This window comes from Ochotona princeps, chromosome 7 (genome assembly GCF_030435755.1).
Source record: "Ochotona princeps isolate mOchPri1 chromosome 7, mOchPri1.hap1, whole genome shotgun sequence".
Classification (NCBI taxonomy): Eukaryota; Metazoa; Chordata; class Mammalia; order Lagomorpha; family Ochotonidae; genus Ochotona; species Ochotona princeps.
The window spans coordinates 52394757-52416031 of record NC_080838.1 but is presented as its reverse complement, the minus strand read 5'-3'; the positions used below and the strand labels follow the sequence as shown (position 1 = coordinate 52416031).

Sequence of the window (21275 nt, the reverse complement as noted above, 5' to 3'; positions counted from 1 at the left end):
GCATCCCTGCATCTAGATGAAAGATGGATTCCCAATGAAACTGTTGGACATGTGTAGACAATGGGATGCTGGACTGTCTGACACTGTCTGTACCAACAATGTCGGGGTACACTTAAATAAGAGACTGATAGAATTATGATTCCTTATGAAGGACTACACTATTGTAACAAAATGGGAAAAATCTGATGGGGGGAATCTCAGCCTATAAAAAATTGTACCACATAACTCAAAATTCAAAATAAAAATTTCTTTAAAAAAATACTTCAGAGAAGATATGTAGCCTTTGATGCACAGGGTCGGCTTCACTTAATGAAGAACAAAATTTTGACTATTTTTTTTACTGCCACTCCTCCTCCTCATTAAGTACAAATTCTATGATCCAAAAAGCATTTAATAAAGATGAATATAACAAAACTGAATTATCATTTTTTAAGCTAGTAGTGCTGCCTTTCTGATGAAATAGAGTTATAATTGGCTTGCCTTTAAAGCTGCCTTTCAGCTCTGAGTACGGTTCTTAAACACATAATGGTACATATCTGTTTAAAGATGATAGGACATATTCATGGTTTTAGATACCTAGAATAAAAAAAATACTTCAGCAGTGAAAAAGAAAGTTATAAACTGTACCTTACAAATTGCATTAAACAGTCGGGAGTTGAACGCTGAGGGTATCAGTCCAGAGGATTCCAAATAATTGTTGAAATAGTTTCTGTCTCATGCTTTTGATACGGGTTATTAGTGCTTTTGATGTTACTGCCATGGTTTTTGCAACACCTGTCACTAAGAGTATGCTTTGAGGGCCTGGCATGGTAGCCTATCGGCTAAAGCCCTTACCTTGCACTTGCTGGGATCCCATATGGACGCTGGTTCATGTCCCGGCAGCACCACTTCCCATCCAGCTCCCTGCTTGTGGCCTGGGGAGGCAGTGGAGGACTGCCAAAAGCCTTGGGACTCTGCACCCACATGGGAGATCCCAAAGAAGCTCTGGGCTCCTGGCTTCAGATTGGCTCAGCTGGGGCCACGGGAAGTGAATCATCGGACGGAAAATCTTTCTTTCTCTCTTCCTCTCTGTATATCTGACTTTCCAATAAAAATAAAGTAAATATTAAAATTAAGAAAATCACGCTTTTGGGTCAATGTGATGCCTCAACAAGCTAATCCTCCACCTTGAAGCACTGGTATCCATTTGGGAGTGGGTTCTAATCCCAGCTGCTCCACTTCCTATCCGGCTCCCTGCTTATGGACTGGGAAAGCAATGGTGGATGGCTCAAGTCCTTGGGACCCTGCATGCTCAGGGAAACTCAGAGCAGGCCACAGGCTTCTTATTCCAGATGGGCTCAGCTCTGGCCATTGTGGCCATTTGAGAAGTGAACTAGTGGATGGAAGACCTCTCTCTCTCTCTCTCTCTCTCTCTCTCTCTCTCTCTCTCTCTCTCTGTGTGTGTGTGTGTGTGTGTGTGTGTGTGTCTCATCTTCTCTCTGTAAACCTGCCTTTCCAACAAAAATAAGTTCATCTCAACCATTAAAAAAAAAAGAGAGAGTAAAGCTTAACTGAATAGGATATCTGAAGTGGTTCAGAAAGTAACTGAGCCAGGAAGAGATCTGGTTATGTATAGGCTGCTGCAGAAGCGGCTTCTTCAACATTTACACCAGGTTTTAGGACTTATCTTCCAGGCCTTCTTTGGTTCCTGAGACTGGTGTCAGGTGCAAGGACAGTCATGTTTTAAGCTTCCATGACGTTGCACCCACCACGCAGAAAGGAGAGAAACTGGGACCATTAGCATGGAAGGTTGTAGCTAGATATGGAAGGCTCCTCGAAAAACTGAAAATTTGGTAATAACTGGCACTTTCAACAAACTGACTGAATGTAACACACTTTGCAGACATTGCAAACCAACCTAATTTTTCCACAAAGCAGGGGTGGAAGTCACTAAGTCTCTGCAAATCACAGTTTACATAGTGAACAGTTACCTATAATTTACAATGAAGTACACGAAAAGTCTCAAGGAACATGAAATTGACTCAAAACTAAGAGCAGAGTGCTATAAATGGTTGATAAATTTCCACTGGAAAACAGAATTTCCCTCTACATTCACCTACTTTTGATCAGAAATCATTTCAAAGAAACATTAATCTTGACCATAAAATAATACTGGTCTGATTATATTTGTCCTTTTAGTTACATAGGTGTAGTGATGATAGCAACTTACCACCAAAATCTGCCTAAATTTGCTTGGACATTTTCATAAAATTTCAGATTACACATTTTTAATATTTATTTTATTAATTTTAAAGATTTATTTATTTTTATTAGAAAGGCAGATATATAGAGAGGATGAGAGACAGAGAGCAAGATCGTCCAACTGCTGATTCACTCCTCAAATGGCTGCAACAGCCAGAACTGAGCCAATCTGAAGCCAGGAGTCCAGAGGATCTTCTGGGTTTCCCATTACAGGTGCAGGGTCTCAATGTTTTGGGTCGTCCTCTACTGCGTTTTCAGGCCACAAGCAGGGAGCTGCATGGGAAATGCAGCCACGGGACACAAACCTGTGCCCATATCGGATCCCAGTGCATGCAAGGCCAGACCTTTAGCCACTAGGCTACTGCGCCGGGCCCTTATTTTATTATCTTTATGGGAAAGGCAGATATACAGAGAAAAGGAGATATACAGAGAAAGATCTTCCATCCACTGATTCACTCTGCAACAGCCAGAACCAAGCCAATCTGAAGCCAGGAACCAGGATCCTCCTCCAAGTCCCATGTGGACACAGGGTTACAAAGGCTTGAGCCATTCTCTATGGCCTTCCCATCCCACAAGCAGGGAGCTGGTTGGAAAGTAGAGAAGCCAGGACATGAACCAACATCCACATGGGATCCCAGTACATGCAAGGAAAGGACTTCAGCTACTAGGCTATTGTGCTGGGCCCCCAGATTACAATTTTTAAAGTCTCTTGAAACAAGGAAGCCAAGCCAAGGACCTGCCAATAGATTTTGTTTTCAAAAGCTATAAATTTAGGGGAAATTTCTATCTTTTAAGGTTCCCAAAGTATGTTAACAGGTCAAGGCTTGCCAGAAAGTAACTTTCCTTACTATATGGCAAGGCTAGCAGGATTACAAACCACATATTGGACTACCTTTACAAAGAGGGTTTAGTAAGTGTTGGCTCCAAAAGTCGAACATAGTTATATAAAAATATCCGAAAGTATGGATAAAATGAACATACTCTCAAATGTGATATTCTCTGCCTGATGGATAGAGGCTAAATGCTTGCCTTGCACATGCCAGGATCCCTGTGAGCACTGGTTCATATCCTGGCAGCTCCACTTCCCATCCAGCTCCCTGCTTGTGGCCTGGGAAAGCAGTCAAGGACGGCCCAATGCTTTGGGACCCTGCACCTGTGTGGGACACCCAGAAGAAGCTTGTGGTTCCTGGCTATGGATTGGCTCAGTTCACCCATTTGTGGGTGACCCAGTGACAGGAGATCTTTCTCTGTCTCTCCTTTCTGTAAAATACGCCTTTCCAATAAAAATAAATAAACCTTTTTAAAAAATATGATATTCTAGGCAAATATTGACTACATAGCCAATGTAATTATCTATCTATATAGATATCTATATAGATAATTTCATCCTACTAGAATTTATTTATGTGTCCATTTATTCATTTGAAAGATAGATTAACGGAGCAAAGAATGACAGACAGATCAGACAGATTGGAAAAATTCCATCCACTGGTTCATTTTATTCTCCAAAAGCTCCAAAGCCAAAGCCAGGAACTGGGAATCTCAGTTTTCTACATTTGGAATAGGGACTCAACTACTTGAACCATCATCTGATGCCCCCCAGGTGCATTAACTGGGGATGAGACTGGCAGCAGGGGTGCTGATATGGGACACAGACATTCCTGTGGGAGTTCAACCTGAGGTGCCACAACACCCATCCCTGGATTCTATTTCAACCTATACACACAATTGTATTGCTATTAAAATAGAATGGAATGGAATGGAATGGAATGGAATAGAATAGAATAGAATAGAATAGAATAGAATAGAATAGAATAGAATAGAATAGAATAGAATAGAATAGAATAGAATAGAATAGAATAGAATAGGAGGGGTGTGGAGAGATCATTTCCAAATGTTTTATTTCTGTTTTAAAAAGCAGAGTCTAGAGCCAATGTTGCAGTGTAGCAAGCAAAAAATTCACCTGCTATGACAGCATCCCATAGGGGTACAGATTCCTGTCCCGGTTGCTCTACTTCTGATCCAGCTCCTTGCTCAGGGTCTGGGAAAACCAGTGGAAAGCAGTCTAATAATGCTTGGGCCCCAATCACCCACCTGGGAGACCCACATGAAACTCCTGGTTCCTGCCTTGGCCCACAGCCCACCATTTTAGCCTTCTGAGAAGTGAACCAGCAAATGAAAGAGCTCTCTCTCTCTCTTTGTAAATATGACTTTCCATATAAATAAGTAAACCTTTAAAAATAAAAAGCAATGTATAACATTTGCTTTTTAAACTGGGAAAGCAAATTTGCAGAGACAAAGATATTCCATTCACTGGTTTACCCCCAAGTGGCCTCAATGGCTGGAGACAAGCTGATCCAAAGCCAAGCACCAGGAACTTCTGGGTCTCCCACCCAGGCGCACGTTCCCAAGACTTTGGGTCATCCTCTAGTGATTTCCAAAGCCACAATCAGGGAGCCGGATGGGAAGTGGAGCAGCTGGGAGACAAACCTGCACCCACAAAGGATTCCAGAGCTTGCAGACAAAAGATCAACAAATTCAGCCACTGCACCAGGCCCAAAAAAGCAGATTTCACAAATTGTTTCAATGTTACTAAATTGCTATGTTACGGTTAGTTTAAGAGAAATACTAACAGTATTCTAAACAAAAACTACACTCATCTCTTATCAGTCCATTCAGTCCTGTGTAATTAATTTTTACATGGCTCAATCTCAGATTAACAGCCCTATGAGCCCATCTGCTTTTTGACTGGAGAGCTGGAAATCCTGACTCAGCCTGTTGGAATGGCCTCAAAGTTGTCTAAGTGATGCCATCAGAATGCTGCACAGCAGCCCTTCCTTGTGGAAGACAGAGTGTTCAGGTCTACAGCGAAGTTTTGAACCTCCAAGGAAGATAAGAGGAAAGCAAACAACAACACTACAGATTTCAAGATATTAAATTACTGTGATTAATTCATTGTTGAAAATTTCTAGGGCTGAACGATCTGATGAGCATTCTCCATAAGAGTAGTGCTACAGGGAAGGAAATATGTGTTTCTGTGGCATCCAAAGCAAGATATTAATATCAATTCAAAACAAAAATTGGGCAGGTAGTATGGCACTAGTGTTAAAATTTCCACTCAGTTTGCTTGGGTTAATGTCCCAGCTGCTCTATTTCCAATCCAGCTCTCTGCTAATGTACCTTGGAAGGCAGCAAATGATGACCCAAGTACTTGGGCCCCTGCTACCTATGCAGCAGATTCAGATGGGGTTTCTGGATGCTGGGTTAACCCTTGCCATTTGGGGAGTGAATTACTTGAAGGAAGATTCTCACTCTGTCTCTCTCTCTCTCTCCCTCTCTCCCTCTCTCTCTCTCACTTTCTCCCTGCCCTTCCACCATTCCCGCTCTCTCTGCTTTTCAAATTATTTTTAAAAAGATTTATTTATTTTTATTGGAAAGGCAGATTTATGAAGTGAAGGAGTGACAGGAAGATCCTCCATCTGCTGGTTTACTCCTCAAATGGCCACAGTGCCCAAAACTGAGCTGATCCAAATCCAGGAGCCAGGAGCTTGTTCTGGATCTCCTACATGAAGAGTTCAAAAAGGTTTTGGGCCACCCTCCATTGCTTTATCAGGCCATAAGCAGGGACCAGACACCTGATAACACACAACAAAAAAACACTATCTCCTTATAACTGAATGAATAATTACAATGATAGCCAGCCATCATGAAAACACACAGAGATTTACAAGATAGGAGTTAAAATTGAGACTTGTTTCTAAGATTTATTTTTTTATTGGAAAGTCAGATATTCAGAGAGGAGAAGAAGAGACAGAGGAAGATCTTCCATTCGCTGATTCACTCCCCAAGTGGCTGCAATGACCAGAGCTGAGCTGATCTGAAACCAGGAGCCAGGAGCTACTTCTGAGTCTCCCATATGCGTGCAGGGTCCCAAGGCTTTGGGCCATCCTTGACTGCTTTCCCAGGCCACAGCAGGGAGCTGGCTGGGAAGTGGGGCTGTCAGAATATGAACTGGCACCCATATGGGTTCCTGGAGCGTGCAAGACAAAGACTTTAGCCACTAAGCTACCACATCGGGATCAAGGTTGAGACTTTTAACAGAAAATGTTGAAGCAAAGAATACACACTAGGAAAGCAATAAGAGTAGTTGAAGGAAAAAAATGCATATTAAAAAGTTCAGAAATCAGTGCCCAATCAAGCTTCCAAAATAACATAGTCACGGTTTAGAATGCTTTAAGAATTGAGTGGAAAAGAGGAGACAATGCTAGAGAGAACTGAACCAACTTAAAAATGCTTTTTATAAGCTGTTTGAAAGGATTTTATCTTCTAAGGGAATTAGATGTCAGAAGAGTTTTAAGCTTTAAAACAAGATAAGACTTGCATTTTACAAAGATTAAGTAGGGCCCCCCTACTTTAAGGTGCTTCCCAAAACCAAGAAATGTCCTGAATCATTATAATTATGATTTCTTTGGACCTCAACTATCATATCCAAAGATTTGACATTTTTTTTCAATTGCAAAGCTATCCTAATAGAACATTCTTTTCCCCGCAGTATCAAGTAATCAATCTTCATGGGGATTCACTTGGCTAGGAATATCCAAGTGCACTGGTTCAAGGAGACAGAATAAGAGCTACTGTAGAGCTATCACTTAATGGAGTACGCCCCTTTTGAAAAGTTAGTGGAGATTGTGCATGGAATATTATCCAGTCACGAAAAATAATTAATTAGATTCATAGCAAGGAAAGATCTCTATCAAGCATTTCAGAAAAAAAAATACAAAATTCAGGAAAGTGTCTCTATAATTCCATTTTTGCAAAAACATAAAATCTCACCACATATACACATGTTCATCAGTGTATATGAGTACATAATTTTTTTATGTTTCAGTATGACAACCTGATACTAATCACAGGGTCTGAACTAAACCACTTGCATTTCCTTTTGCTACACTCTTACTAATCACACATTTCCTATACAAAAGTGCAATAGGAACTTCAGATTGATCCCGATTTTTTCATTAATGTGAATATATGTGTGTGTGCGCACACATCCAATGACCTTACTACCTCATTAATCGATCACTTTCTTCACAAACACCCACACTGAAGGCAGGGATCTAAGCTACTTCCAGTTTGCCCACCATCCCAGAGTTCCAACTTCTGTACACACTCCTGTCCTTCTGTGCCTGTCTAGGATACTGCTGTGCTCTGCATGGATTAGTAACCCCTGAGTTCATGTGCCAGGAGCTTGGTTCTAAGCACAGCTTTGCTGACATGGTGGACACCTTAAAGAGGCATGGCCTAGAGAAAGCTCCCTAGGTCACTGCGGACATGCTCCCAGAAAGGATTAAATTACTCTCCCAGAGTGCTTAGTTCTTACAAGAGGACTGTTGGGAGAGAGCAAGCCTGCCACTGCCCGGCCTCCCTGGATTCCCAAGTAAGATGTGAACTCTATGTCCTCCTGCCATGGTAATGTCATGTGTCATTTCTTCCTTGCCAGAACTGAGTCAAAGTTGGTGCCATGCCTATGCAATTCCAGAACTCTGCTAGATAAACCTCTTTTCAGGGGCTGACATTGTAGCACAGTAGGTTACATCACCACCTGGAACATGGGCATCCCATATAGGTGCCAGCTCAAGTGCTAGCTGTGCCACTTCCTTTTCAGTTTCCTGCTAATGCTCTTGAGAAAGCAGGGGAAGATGGCTTGAGTATCTGGGTTCCTGTCACCCACCTGGGAGACCTAAATAGAGTTTCAGCCTCCTGCTTTCGGTTTAGCCCAGGTCTGGATGTTGTGGCAATCTATATCATGAAACAGCAGAAAAAAGATCTTGCTTCATACTCTTCCCCTCACCCCAAAAATTACACTTGAAGTAAATAAATCTTTTTTAAAGAAAGAAAGCTCTTTATAAATTAATCCAGCCTCAGCTATTTCATTGCAGTAACAAAACACACTGATATATACACACACACACACATCAGAATATTAAAATTCCTTAAAAATGGAATTGTAGGGCTTGGCATGGTAGCTTAGTGGCTAAAGTCATCACCATGCATGCACGGGGATTCAATATGAGCACTGGTTCATGTCCTGACTGCTCCACTTTCCTTCCAGCTCCCTGCCTGTGGCCTGCGAAAGCAGTCGAGGACGGCCCAAAGCCTTGGGACCCTGCACCCACATGGGAGACCTGGAGGAAGCTCCTGGCTTCAGATGGACTCAGCAAAGACTGTTTTGGCCACTTGGGATGGGACAAGTTTGTGAAAGATCTTTCTGTCTTTATCTACTTCTCTCTATATCTACCTATCTAATGAAAATAATAAATAAATCTCTTAAAAAATGGAATTGTAGGAGTCAGCACTTTAGCACAATGGGGTAAGCTACAATTTGCAATACTGGGATCCCATATCGGATATCCAGCTCCCCGATAATGCACCTGGGTGATTTCCAGTATCGATTTTTGTTTGTTTGTTTAGAAATGGGTTTATCAGTGCTGGCCATTAGGTACAATGAGTCACGTCACCATCTTCAGCTTCTTCATTCCAAAAGGCCACTGGTTCAAGTCCCAGCTGCTCCACTTCCAATCCAGTTTGCTGCTAATGTGCCTGAGAATGCGATGAAAGATGGCTCAAATGTGTGGAACCCTGCACCCACGTGGGAGACCTGGATGAAGCTCCTGGATGAAGATTCCAGACTACAGCCTGGCCCAACGCTAATTGTAGCAGCCATTTGGGGAGTAAGCCAGCAAACGAAAGATATTTCTCTCTCTCTCTCTGCCTCTGCGTATTCATCTCTGTAACTCTACATTTCAAATACAGAAATATTCTTTTAAAATTCATTTTATTATAAAGGCAGATTTACAAAGTAGGAGAGACAGAAAGAAATATCTTTGATCTCTGGTTAACTTGCCAAGTGACCACAACGGCCAGAGCTGAGCCATTCCAAAGCCAAGAACCAGCAGCTTCTTCTGTCTCCCACATGCAGCAGGGTCCCAAGGCTTTGGGCCATCCTCGACTGCTTTCCCAGGCCTCAAGCAGGGATCTGGATGGGAAGTGAAGCTGCCGGGATACAAATCAGTGCCCGTATGTGATCACAGCACTTGCAAGTAGAGAATTAGCCAACTGAGCCACCATGCCACCCCTGGAAGTATTCTTTTTAAATGGGCTTATAGAGCAACATTTCCTCTATCTTGTACATGTTGTGTTAGGGCGATCAACTTAAATGCTCTAACATTCTTTTACTACATTCTTACCTGCTGATATCTTTTTGATTTCTCTAATACAGACTTCTAGCAGAATAACTGAGTCAAAAAATGTTTAGTTTTATTTCTGATTGGTTTTGCCTTACTGTATTACATAAAAATTCTAATTCACATTTCACTAGCAATATGCAAATACCTTGTCCATTTTTTACCAGATACAGAAAACCGATGGTTGGATGGTAATTGGTAATTTCTGAGCAGTTGATACATGGAGAAAAAAGAAAAAAACTACTTTTATATCGGCTGTCCATTAAGTCTATTTTGCTTCCTTTTTAATTATTGCTTATTATTATTATTATTACTACTACTATTTTGCTTTCTAGATGCAACTAATGAAACGAGTCTGGAGGTAAATTAACTAAGGTATTTCTTGCATATCCACACAAATACAAATATATATATAGGTACTGTTTACCCCACCCCATTTTCAGCACTTAAGCCTGACATCCTCACTATTTTGCATTTTACTACCTGTACTTGATAGTGACCCTCGAGGGACCTTCCAACACGAGCTTTTCTGTGATCCTCCATTGTAAGTATGTACGCATGTCCATAACTGCATATAAATAGATAATGTACATTTTGTTTTGTTAATCTTTTTCTAAAAGATTTTATTTATTTTTATTGGAAAGTCAGATATTCAGAGAGGAGAAGAGACAGAGAGGAAGATCTTCCATCTGCTGATTCACCCCTCAAGTGGTTGCAATGACCAGAGCTGAGCCAATCCGAATCCAGGAGCCAGGAACCTCTTTCTGGGTCTCCCACGCAGGTGCAGGGTCCCAAGGCTTTGGGCCGTCCTCAATCGCTTTCCCAGGCCACAAGCAGGGAGCTGAATGGGAAGCGGTGCCACCAGGATACAAACCAGTGCCCAAATGGGATCCTGGTGCGTTCAAGGTGAGGACTTTAGCCGCTAGGCTACAGCACCAGGTCCTGTTTTGTTAATGCTTAAACTGTAAGCTATGCATTTGTCTTTCACAAAATGGAAAAGAAAAAGCTCTTCATTTCTGTTGCTGGCAGCCCTATACAGATTTACTAGTTGCTCAGACTGAAACCTTCAAAGTATACAGGGACTTCAAAACATTCATGGAAAATGACATTAAAAATAAATTTATGTTGGTGCAGAAATATTGAAATCCACAGTTTTTTTATAATATGCATTTTCCCAGCACTGGGTAAAGACTCCCTGGAATCCATGGATTTAAAAATATTTTTTGTACCACAATAAATGCTATTTTATACTTATTCGAAAGGCTGGTTTACAGAGGAGAGACAGACAGATCTTCCATTCGCTGGTTCAGTTCACTAATGGCCACAACAGCTGGAGCCAAGCCGATCCAAAGCCAGCAGCCAGGAGCTGCTTTGGGCTCTCTCATGCAGTGCAGGATCCCAAGGGTTTGAGTCATCCTCTACTAGTTTCTCACACCACAAGCAAAGCACTGAATGAGAAGAGGAGCTGAATGGGATACTGACACTTGCAGACAGATGTCAACCAATAGCTTCATGCCCTAGCTTCCTCCAAGCCCTAGCACGTAATGTCATATGAGTATGAATAATAAGTAATTTCATATAGCTAACATATATATAAAACTTTGAAAAATTTCTACCAGAATTTGGAACTTAGGAAAGTATAAGAATGCTTCAGAAAGTTGTGGAAATTTTCAACTGAAGGATTTTGATTGCAAAAATGTTGTGACTCTCAGTAGTTTTTCCACAATTAGATTCAATGTATAATTATATCAGCTAATATAAATACACAAGAACACAAAATGGAAAATCACTAGAATTCAAGAACTTTTGGAACAACTAATGTTGTTGGTTAGCTGGTTTAAAATATTCGAAAATTTCTCCTTTTTCTTCTTTCATTTTCTTTAAGACTTCTTTATTTTTATTGGAAAGGCAGCTACACAGAGAGGAGGAGAGACAGAGAGGAAGATCTTCCATCTGGTGATTCACTCCCCAAGTGGCCGCAACAGCTGGAGCTGAGTCAAACTGAAGCCAGGAGCAAGCAGCTTCCTCCAAGTCTCCTAAGCGGGTGCAGGGTCCCAAAGCTTTGGGCCGTCCCCTACTGCATCCCCAGGCCACAGGCAGGGAGCTGGATGGGAAGTGGAGCTGCCAGGATTAGAACCGGCACCCATATGGGATCCCAGCGCGTTCAAAGCGAGGACTTTTACCATTATGCTATTGCACCAGGCCGATCTTTCACTTTTTTTTACAAACTTAAAATTCATGTAAAAACCCATCAAAGGGTGACAGTCTTCTAGTTTATAATTTATAGCAATGCAGACTATCTGTTGTTCATGATGTGTAACAATCTTTGGGGACAAGCCTTACCAGGTGCATGATAACTGTTAGTTTCAAAAGTCAATGTGTTCAAATGTGGTTGTACAGCAGCAACAGGTAACTGCTTGTGAAAAAGGGAACTGAAAGATAAGTTCATTTTGTGCAAGAAAAAATTTGAACTTCAAGCAGTTTTTCATGTACTTTTTGAAGTTCGTATTTCTGTTTTCTTTCAAATATTTATTTTTATTGGAAACACAGATACACAGAGAGGAAGATCTTCCGTCCAGTGATTCACTCCCCAAGTGGCCGCAACAGCCGGTGCTGATCTGGTCTGAAGCTAGGAGCCAGGAGCTTCTTCTGGGTCTCCCATGTAGGTGCAATGTCTCAAGGCTTTGGGCCAGCCTTGGATGCTATCCCAGGCCACAAGCAGGAAGCTAGATGGGAAGTGGTGCCACCAAGACATGAACCGCTTACCATATGGAATCCTGGCACATGCAAGGAGAGAACTTTAGCTGCTAGGCTACCACGCCAGGCCTGAAGTTCATATTTCTATAAACTTTCTGAAGACCCTTCAGCTTTTTAAAACTCAAAATAATCATAAATTATTAACTTAAAAGATGCTTTAAAGAAAATAGGCCATGATGCTGGTACTATGGCATGGTAGCCCAAACATCCACTTGCAGTGCTAGCATCTCATGTGGGTGCCAGTTTGATTCCTGGCTGTTCCATCCACCTGCTGATGGCCTAGGAAAGCAGCAGAAGACACCTTAAGTCCTTGGATCCCTGTACCCACACGGGAGACCTGGAAGAAGCTACTGGATCCCAACTTTTAGCCTGGTCCTTCCCTGGCCATTAGAGCTATTTGGGGAATGAACCAGCAGTTGGAAGATATCTCTCTCTCTCTCTCCCTCTCTCCCTCCCTCCGTCTCTGTAACTGTGACATTCAAGTAAAATTTATAATATTTTTTAGAAAGAAGAGTATGAAGTTGCTTATACCTATTTGACCCAACTGGTCCATCCAATAAATTCCTATCTGTGTACCTCCTTATCTTCCACAGCATAATCTCTCTATGCCAATCACTTTTAGCAAGCATAGAACATAAGTATTTTGAAAAGGAAAATGTCTTAGACGTGATTCTAAACTGTTTTATGTTCTTTGGGCTTATTTAGAATGAATTGGTGTTATTAGAATTTTATACAATGTATTACATATATTTGTATATGCATTTTATAAACATGATTATAAATAAAATCTTTTATGACTTTTTCCTAAGTACGCAGAAATGAGTGAAATGACATGTCCCTGTTAGAATCAGTTCTTCTAAGTTATTTATTTTGAGAGGGACGGGGGAGTGAGCTCTCATGTGCTGCTTCACTGTAACAGGTGGGGAGGGGCTGGGCTGAAGGTCTCCCATAGGACTGTTAGGAATCCAATCACTGGAGCTGTCACCGCTGCTTCCCAGGGTCTCCCCGAGCAGGAAGCTAGAGTCAAGCATAGGACCCGGGTATCAAACCCAGGTACTCCACTAAAAAACACAGACATCTTAAACACCAGGCCAAACACACACCCAAGAACCTTTTATCTGAAAGTGTCACATTCACAGCCAACTTTGTGACTAGGGAGCAGAATTCAGGCATAGCGAAGACCTGTTTGGTTTGTGACTCATGCCATAATAGTTACTGGGTGGCTTGGTGCCTGTGGCAGTTCAGGCCTGTGATGACATACCATTGCTAAAATAATGATTTTCTTTCTTACTCCAAATCCTACAGCATATGGGTAACAGAATTTAAACAGTTTAATTTACGTTGGCTGGATACTGCAGAAGCAGATACGGGCTTAGGCTGTTATCACGCCTTACCCTGGACTTTCACTGATAAGTCACATTTAACCAATTACAGTGGAATCGCTATTTTTCTCCTATAATTTCCTCTCAAACCACAACACTGCATATATCACAGGTGTTTGCATCCAAAATGACTAAAACTACATCTATACCTTTTCAGATTAATATACCTTGCCATATCATTTCATCTCCCTCTGCTTGGTGCGTCTCAGGCTGAGCCGATCAGTCAGTCCTGAAGTGTGCCTAGAGGACACATTTCCAAGAATGCTCCAAATAGGCTGTCATGAAGCTTGAAGTCTGTAAGAGGTCACAAAGAATCACATAAGACATTGTAATACAGAACGACAGTAGCACATGATAGGGAAATGCTCCAAGGTCCACACCTTGAGGGAAAGTATGAAAAATGCCAGGATGAGGTGGGCCAGGATATTATAACGCAGAGGGAAATGTTCCAGGGCAGATGTGAAAATGAGGAAAGAGTAAAAGAATCGAGCATGGCAGGAACAGAAGTTCAGTAAGGCTAGAGTTGGGCTAGCAGGTCATGGCTAAGGATGATTGTGCAGCAACTAACACTCCGTCCTCAAAAATGTCTCCTAACATAATGATGGTACTTCACAAAGTTCATGACAAAATAGAACTTCAAGCGGCCCGGCGTTGTGGCCTCTCAGCTCAAGTCCTCACCTTGAACGCACCAGGATCCCATTTGGGCACTGGTTCTAATCCTGGCAACCCCGCTTCCCATCCAGCTCCCTGCTTGTGGCCTGGGAAAGCAGTAGAGGACGGCCCAAAGCCTTGGGTTCCTGCACCTACTTGGGAGACCTGGAGGAAGTTCTTGGTTCCTGGATTCGGATTGGCTCAGCTCCGGCCATTGCAGTCACTTGGGGAGTGAATCACCGGATGAAGATCTTCCTCTCTGCCTCTCCTCCTCTCTGTATTGCCGGGGTCTGTGTGATGGATGTGGAAAACAGGAAGGTGTGAGGAGCATTGCTTCCATTGCAGGCAAGGCTGCGGGATGTTGCTTTGATCATCTGAATGCAGCCAGCTTTCCATTGCCGGACACAGGACTTCCCCAATGAGTTTTCAGTAATCTGCCTAGGCACTGTCTGCCCCTGCGGAGTTAACAGTTGACGTATGGTATCTGTGCGAGCTTGGAAGTTGAAGTTACTGATATTCGCCTTTAGCATAAAGGTTTTTATCTACTGCTGCTACGGCTCCACCATTGCTATGTTAATCAAAGGTGTTCCGTCCCCAGGTGGCGGGGACTTGTTTACAGCCTTTCCTCTCCCATTGACGATATGCTAATCAAGGGTGCTAACTTCCCAGGTATAGGGGAAACCCATTCTTTCTCTCTCTCTTTGATCTTTTGGGTCCTGCCTCCGGACACATTCCTCCCTTAGCTGATTCAAGAGGTATGTGTTACTGGTTGAGCTTTCCTTAGGTGAGAAAAACGGCAGAATTATCTTTAGCAACACCCATTTGATCATGACGTAAAAAGTCTGAGCCAGAGTTTGACTGACTGTATAAATAAAGCGGACGGCTTTATTGCCGTGTCCACTATCATCATGGAATCCTAGTGGTCCGTCTCTTTCTTTCTGCGCCTCATCCACACACCCTCCCCGAGTTCCGAAACCCAGGCTGGAGCTGGACTCTGGCAAGTGGCGCCCCTGTATATCTGACTTTGTAATAAAAATAAATAAATCTTAAAAAAAAAAAAAAAAACCATTTTAAAATCTTTTAATCACAGCAATCCTTAACACAAATAAAACTTTAATGGTGATATTTTAGGTAAGCTAGAGAGAATTCTCAAGAGATACACTTCTAGAAATTTTTTTAAGATTTATTTATTTTAATTGGAAAGGCAGCTTTATAGAGAAAAGGAGATACAACCCTTCCCACCCCAATCTGTGGTCCACATAGGGATGTATCCTTCTCAACTATGCAAAAATCATCAAAAATAATTTTTTAAATGGAAATAAAAAATAAAAACTTTAGTGTATTTTTATTGGAAAGGCAGATTTATAGAGAGAAAGAGAAAAAGATCTTCCATCCAATGGTTCATTCCCCAAGTGGTTGCAATGGCTGGAGCTGAACCTATATGAGACGAGGAGCGAGCTTCTTCCAGGTTTTCCACAACTTGCAGGGTCCCAAGGCTTTGGGCAGTCCTCAATTGCCTTCCCAGGCCACATGTAGGGAGCTGGATGAAAAGTGAAGCAGCTGGCACACAAACCAGCAGTCACATGGATTCTTGGCAGTTAAAGGGAGAGGATTAGCCAATCAGGCCACTGCACCCGGGTCTGAAAGATTTTTCTTTGTGATTAGTAAATCATTTGTGGCACACAAATTTGAAGATCTTATGACTGTCCTCCTAATCACAATCCTTTTTTAAAAAAATTATTTTTATTGGAAAGTCAGATTTACAGAGACAAGGAGAGACAGAGAGATCTTCCATCTGCTGGTTCATTCCCCAAGTGGCCACAAAGACCAGAGCTGAACCAATTCAAAACCAGAAGCCACTTCCAGGTCTCCCACAGGGGTACAGGGTTCCAAGGCTTTTGGGGCACCCTCTACTGCTTTCCTAGGCCACAAGCAGGGAGCTGGATCAGAAATGGAGTAGTTGGGACATGAACTGTCACCTATATGGATTCCTGGCACATGCAAGGTGAGGATTTAGTCACTGAGTTATCACACCAGGACCTAAAAATCCTTTTTTTTTTTTTTTAATTCTTCATTTATTTCACTGGCTAAGTAATAGAGAGGAAGAAAGAGATCTTCTAGCTGCTGTTTCACTTCCAGGTGGCTGCAATGGCCAGAGCTGGTCCAGACCAAAACCAGGAGCCCAGCACTCTAAGCAGGTGTTACATGGTTGGCAGGGGACGAGGCAGCTAGGCTGTCCTCCAGTGCCCTCCAAGGCATATTAGCAGGAAGTTGGATTGGAAGTGGAGCTGTCAGGGCTGGAACCACCACTCTAATACAGGATGCCAGCATTGCAGGCAACAGCTATGTTGTATCACAATGCTGGTCCCATTCACTGCCCTTTTACACATTCACTTCACCATCCATTAAACATTTCTTACTAAATTTTTATCTTGAAGCTTCAAGGTAGTGGTTTTCCAATTTTATCTTTCTTCTGCATCTATTAACTGACATCTTTTTCTGTAGAGAGAGGCTTCCTTCCTTGCTACATTCCATTTCAGTAGGAGTATTTGCACAACTCCAGTCAATTTTCTTGATTACAACTTCTTCAAAGTATGGCTATTTCCCTCAGTTCTGAGTTGTAAGGATGGATCCTTTCCAATGTAAAATCTGGTCATAAAATGCAGTCATCATATTACAGACAAGGTGAATGGAGAGGATATCACACAGCTGGTGGACAGGATGGAATTTTAAGTAAGGTGCCCCTAATTTCATAATGACTTTGTGAATTTCAAATTACTTGCTTAGAAAAAGGTCATTTTCCTTATTACACTTGACTATGAACATACACCCATGACTATTTATGAAACTCCAGGTTTTTAATTCAGTAATGCTGCTAATTCAATAGAACAGATATGCACAATGAAGGATTTAGAACACCAGCAAATTCCCAATTAGGACCAGTCCATGGACAACATATATGGCACAAAAAATGCAAGATGTTAATATGTTTTTATCTCCAACACTGTGTTCGTGTGATACTTATGTAGATCTGGAAGTTAAAAAAAAAAAAAAGAAGTTGTCAAGTGTTTAATGACTGTGAAATTTGAAACAACTGAATTATTTTCTTTTGGAATTTTTTTGTAAAGGCCATTTTATGAAGAAAAATGTATAAGTACAGGATTGAGTGATTATAATGATTCTGTTAGAGTTAAATACATTGTGAATAATGAAATTTGCAGAATGGCATGTGTAATTTCAAGGCAAGGACAAGTGCCATTGAAGAGGCAATGACACAAGTTCACACATGAAAAAAGGACTCAGAATCAAGTGTCATTTGACATGGCAGAGGTATACAACTAAATGGTGCCTACACAATGGAATCACAATGAGGGTAATCAAATTATAGGGACACTGGGAGAAAAATGTGAGGCTCAGAGTATACACCTGAGAACACCGTGGCCTCTGCAAATTGCATGGACAAAGGCACAGAAACTGTGACAGCAATTTACAGGTAGGACAAGATTTATCTTGGGATCTATTCTTCAAAGTGAGGTTGACAGGAAATCAAAACACAATACATTTTATTTGGAACTGAAATACTACTCCTTTCACTCCCTAGCAAAGGACCTATGGTAGGCAGCTAAATGTAGCAATATAATTATCAAAAGGGTAAATAAAACAAAAACACCAAAAAACCCACACCCAATGCTTGGTAGTCTTCTAAATTGGTTCTGACCTTTGCTAGAGGTTTTATGTTTAACAAGGCACATACAGTGATGGAAGCACCTTGAATTCTACTGGAGTTGTGTGGAGTAAGGACCTCACTGTTGTGAATGTCACAGAGTGCCAGGGCTTCTGTGATCTCCTGACATACAGACCACAATGGGCACATGGTTTTGGAAGGAGGTGGCGTACATTTCTAAAAATTAGATAGGTGAAACATATTTTATAATCATGTCATAAGCTTTCCCAAATTAAGAACTAGTTTTCTGGTAAGAGAAGTATTTGCTTATAGATTGGTACTTTATGGCATAGGTTCTTGTTACCAAGAAAATAAGATTTATTTAGACTTGTGGTTTGATATCTTGTCTTTCTCATTTCATATTTGTGTGTGGGAGGTAAGATTAGTTTGCACAAATTTCCATCAGCAGCCAGGTGTGGCTGACATTTCTAAGATATTAAATTAAGGAGAGCTCCAGGCTTACAAATATCATTTCTAATCTCCATTGCTGCTTACTTTTTTTTGGTTTGGTTTCTTAATCAACTCAGTTCACATTGGGGAAGGTTATTCCTTTCTCAAACTGCTTCATACATTTATATATATATATGTAAATAAAAAGCAGAGAGAAATAAATAAAAAGCAAAAAGAAATAAAAACAGAATTCCCAAAAAGTCTTTCCTCCTGTTTTAAGGATTTTGTCCAATATTTTCACTGAGTAATTTCAAAATGAATAGATCATTAACAGGATTTGGGTGGCCACACTGAAAACACGCCACTTAAAAGGTGAAGTGTAACTCCTTAAGGGACCCTGGGTGTAACAATTTTTCTCTGAGATCTCAGTGAGCACATATGAGGTCTGCTCTCCCAATTCTTTGTTGTGCTCGATAACCTAGGACCTTCATCTTAACAAAGCTGCTGAAAGTCACAGAGCAGCTCAACACAAGTTGGAAATGACAGTGCTTTCTGTGACAGACAAATCTTTGGAGAAGTGGTTTTTCCTTAATCTCTTTATCATCCTGAGAAAGAAAAATCAGATAATATTGTGGGAAATCAGTCTCACCAAAAAAGGTAGAGACAAAATATGTAAGAATAAATGAAGTCTTGGGGTTGGCACCAACATCCCCTAAGGGTACCAGTTCCAGTACCAGTTGCTCCACTTCTGATCCAGCTCCCAGATAATGCATCTGATAATGCAGTGGAAAATGCCCAATCTCTCAGGCCCCTGTCACGCGCGTGGGAGAGTCAGGATGAGCTCCTCGTTTTGGATCAGCCTAGCCTGGCTTTGTTGCACGTTTGGAGTGAACCAATGGATGGAAGATCTGTTTCTCTCTCACTCCCTATGTAACTCTGCTTTCCAAACAATACACATTAAATAAATCTTATCAAAGCACATGAAACCTATAAAAAATGGCTGGACTTGGCAACCTCAAATTTCAGGTAAAAGAAACATACGCTTTCCCAACAGTTTCTCAGTAAGGAGATTTAGAACGGCAAGGAGTTGGGGTGGGGGATGAATATTGTAATACTAACTGAAAGAATCATACCACTCAAGACAAAGATGAAGGAAAATATTTGGATATGCTCCAATTATCCATTACTACATAACAAACTAAGAAAGCATTCAATGGCTTAGGCATTTATTGTATCTCATGAATTTGTGAATTAACGATTTCTAACAGTTTTGTGGCATTGCATGCTAAGCCACAACTCACAGTGCCGGCATCCCTTTTGAGTGCCAATTCAAGTCCTGGCTGCTCAGCTTCCAGGATCCAGTTCCCTGCTAATGGCCTGGGAAAGCAACGGAGTACAGCCCTAGAGCTTGAGCCCCTGCACCCCTATGGGAGATCTTGAAGAATCTCCTGACTCCTGGATTTGGTTTGGCCCAGTCTTTGTGGCTAGTTCAGCCTGCCATGTCACAGTGCTGGCCCTGCTGCTGAACATCTCGCACTCTACGTCCATCGTTAGGAGCACAAAGCTTCCAATGGCATCACAAGAGTGGAAGGCCGACTGTCAGGAAGGCAGGCTAAACGGACCAAGCATTCCTCTTAGAACCACCCACTTTGTAATGTAAGTGGAATTCTAAATTCAATCTGGCTTTTCTGGTTATTTTCAAAACAGAAATTATATGTACATATATTTAAAGATTTTATCTATTTTTATTTAAAAGGCAGATTTGTAGAGAGGGGAGAGAGAATTTGCAATCCACTGGTCCACCAGGTGGCAGCTAAGGCAGCCAGGCGCTCCTTCAGGTTTCCCACTGGGGTGAAGGGTCCCAAGGCTTTGGGCCATCCTCTTCAGCTTTCCCAGGCCACAAGCAGGGAGCTGGATGGGAAGTGGAGCTGCCTGGACAGGAAGCAGTATCAGTCGGCCCCGTAGTAACGTATTTTACATTTAATGCAAGAACAAGGTTTAAATATTTACAAATATGGTGTGTGGGTCTCCATTTTCACTCTTGCTCCGCCTGGCTCAGCAGTTGGCGCCATTTGCGGAGTGAACCAGCGGATGGAAAACTTTCCTCCATTTCTCCCTCCCTCAGTAATTCTGCCTTTTGAATAAATACATTTTATGAGACATTTTTAAAAGAAAGCCTCGGTTTCCTTATGTTGTAAGAACTAAGTTCCTTAAAGGCATCTGAATTACGGCATTCACTGTATTATTATGCTACCCATAACATATATCAAACAGGTTATGATACGTAAAACTGATATGATTGGTATTTGCTGTCCCTGTGTTACTTATGATGGTTCTACCTCACAAGTTTCCACTCAAGTTGTAAAAGCAGCACAAACGACTCGAACAATTCCACCCTCATAAGCAAGCAAAAAACGGCAGATCCCAATTACCATGACAACGGCGCGCGCCAGGACATTTTTTGCTCGCGCGGCGCCAGGGAAGGAAAAAGCCTGGGCTGCGTGTTGCGTCATCACTGCGCGCTCGTGAGGGCTCTCTGTGGTGTTTCGGAAGGTCCCGGCCCGGCTGCCGTCGCCAGGAATTATTTATTTCTTTCCCCCTCTGTTCAGTCTTTGTTCCATCGCACAGAGGCTGCGAGAGCGTAAGTACTGAGGGTAGCAAGAGAGCGAGCGAGCGAGCGGCAGTGCCGCTGAACCGGCCTGGCTGCTCTCTGCGCGCTTCCTCTCAGCTGGGATCGCTCCGCGTCCACTTCCGGGCGGCTGCCCGCCAGCACGGCGTCCGCCGCTCCCCGGCGCGGGCCCCCTTTGTGTCCCCGCGGAGTCGGGGCACGGGTCCCGGCAGGTCGTTTCCCGAGGCGGGGGTGCTCCTGTGTGTGTGAGGGGGCGA

General features: G+C 42.2%; 1 protein-coding gene and 1 long non-coding RNA gene across 3 annotated transcripts in view; one reads left to right on the top strand and one right to left on the bottom strand.

Moving 5' to 3' along the window:
* Positions 1-480: 480 nt before the first annotated feature.
* On the bottom strand, positions 481-20948 carry LOC131480822 (uncharacterized). Its single transcript, XR_009245843.1, has 3 exons — positions 20822-20948; positions 13792-13918; positions 481-576 (listed from the first exon to the last, which is right to left on the bottom strand). It is a non-coding gene; the product is annotated as an uncharacterized LOC131480822 (long non-coding RNA).
* Positions 20912-21275, top strand: part of SMARCAD1 (SWI/SNF-related, matrix-associated actin-dependent regulator of chromatin, subfamily a, containing DEAD/H box 1) — a 79073-nt gene continuing 78709 nt past the window's right edge. The window contains exon 1 of one of the 2 annotated variants that reach the window (XM_058667041.1): positions 20912-21030. The gene's annotated coding sequence lies outside the window, so the exon portion shown is untranslated. Of the gene's footprint in view, positions 21031-21118; positions 21231-21275 lie in introns of those variants that run through there. The other variant, XM_004590564.4, reaches the window with a different exon arrangement.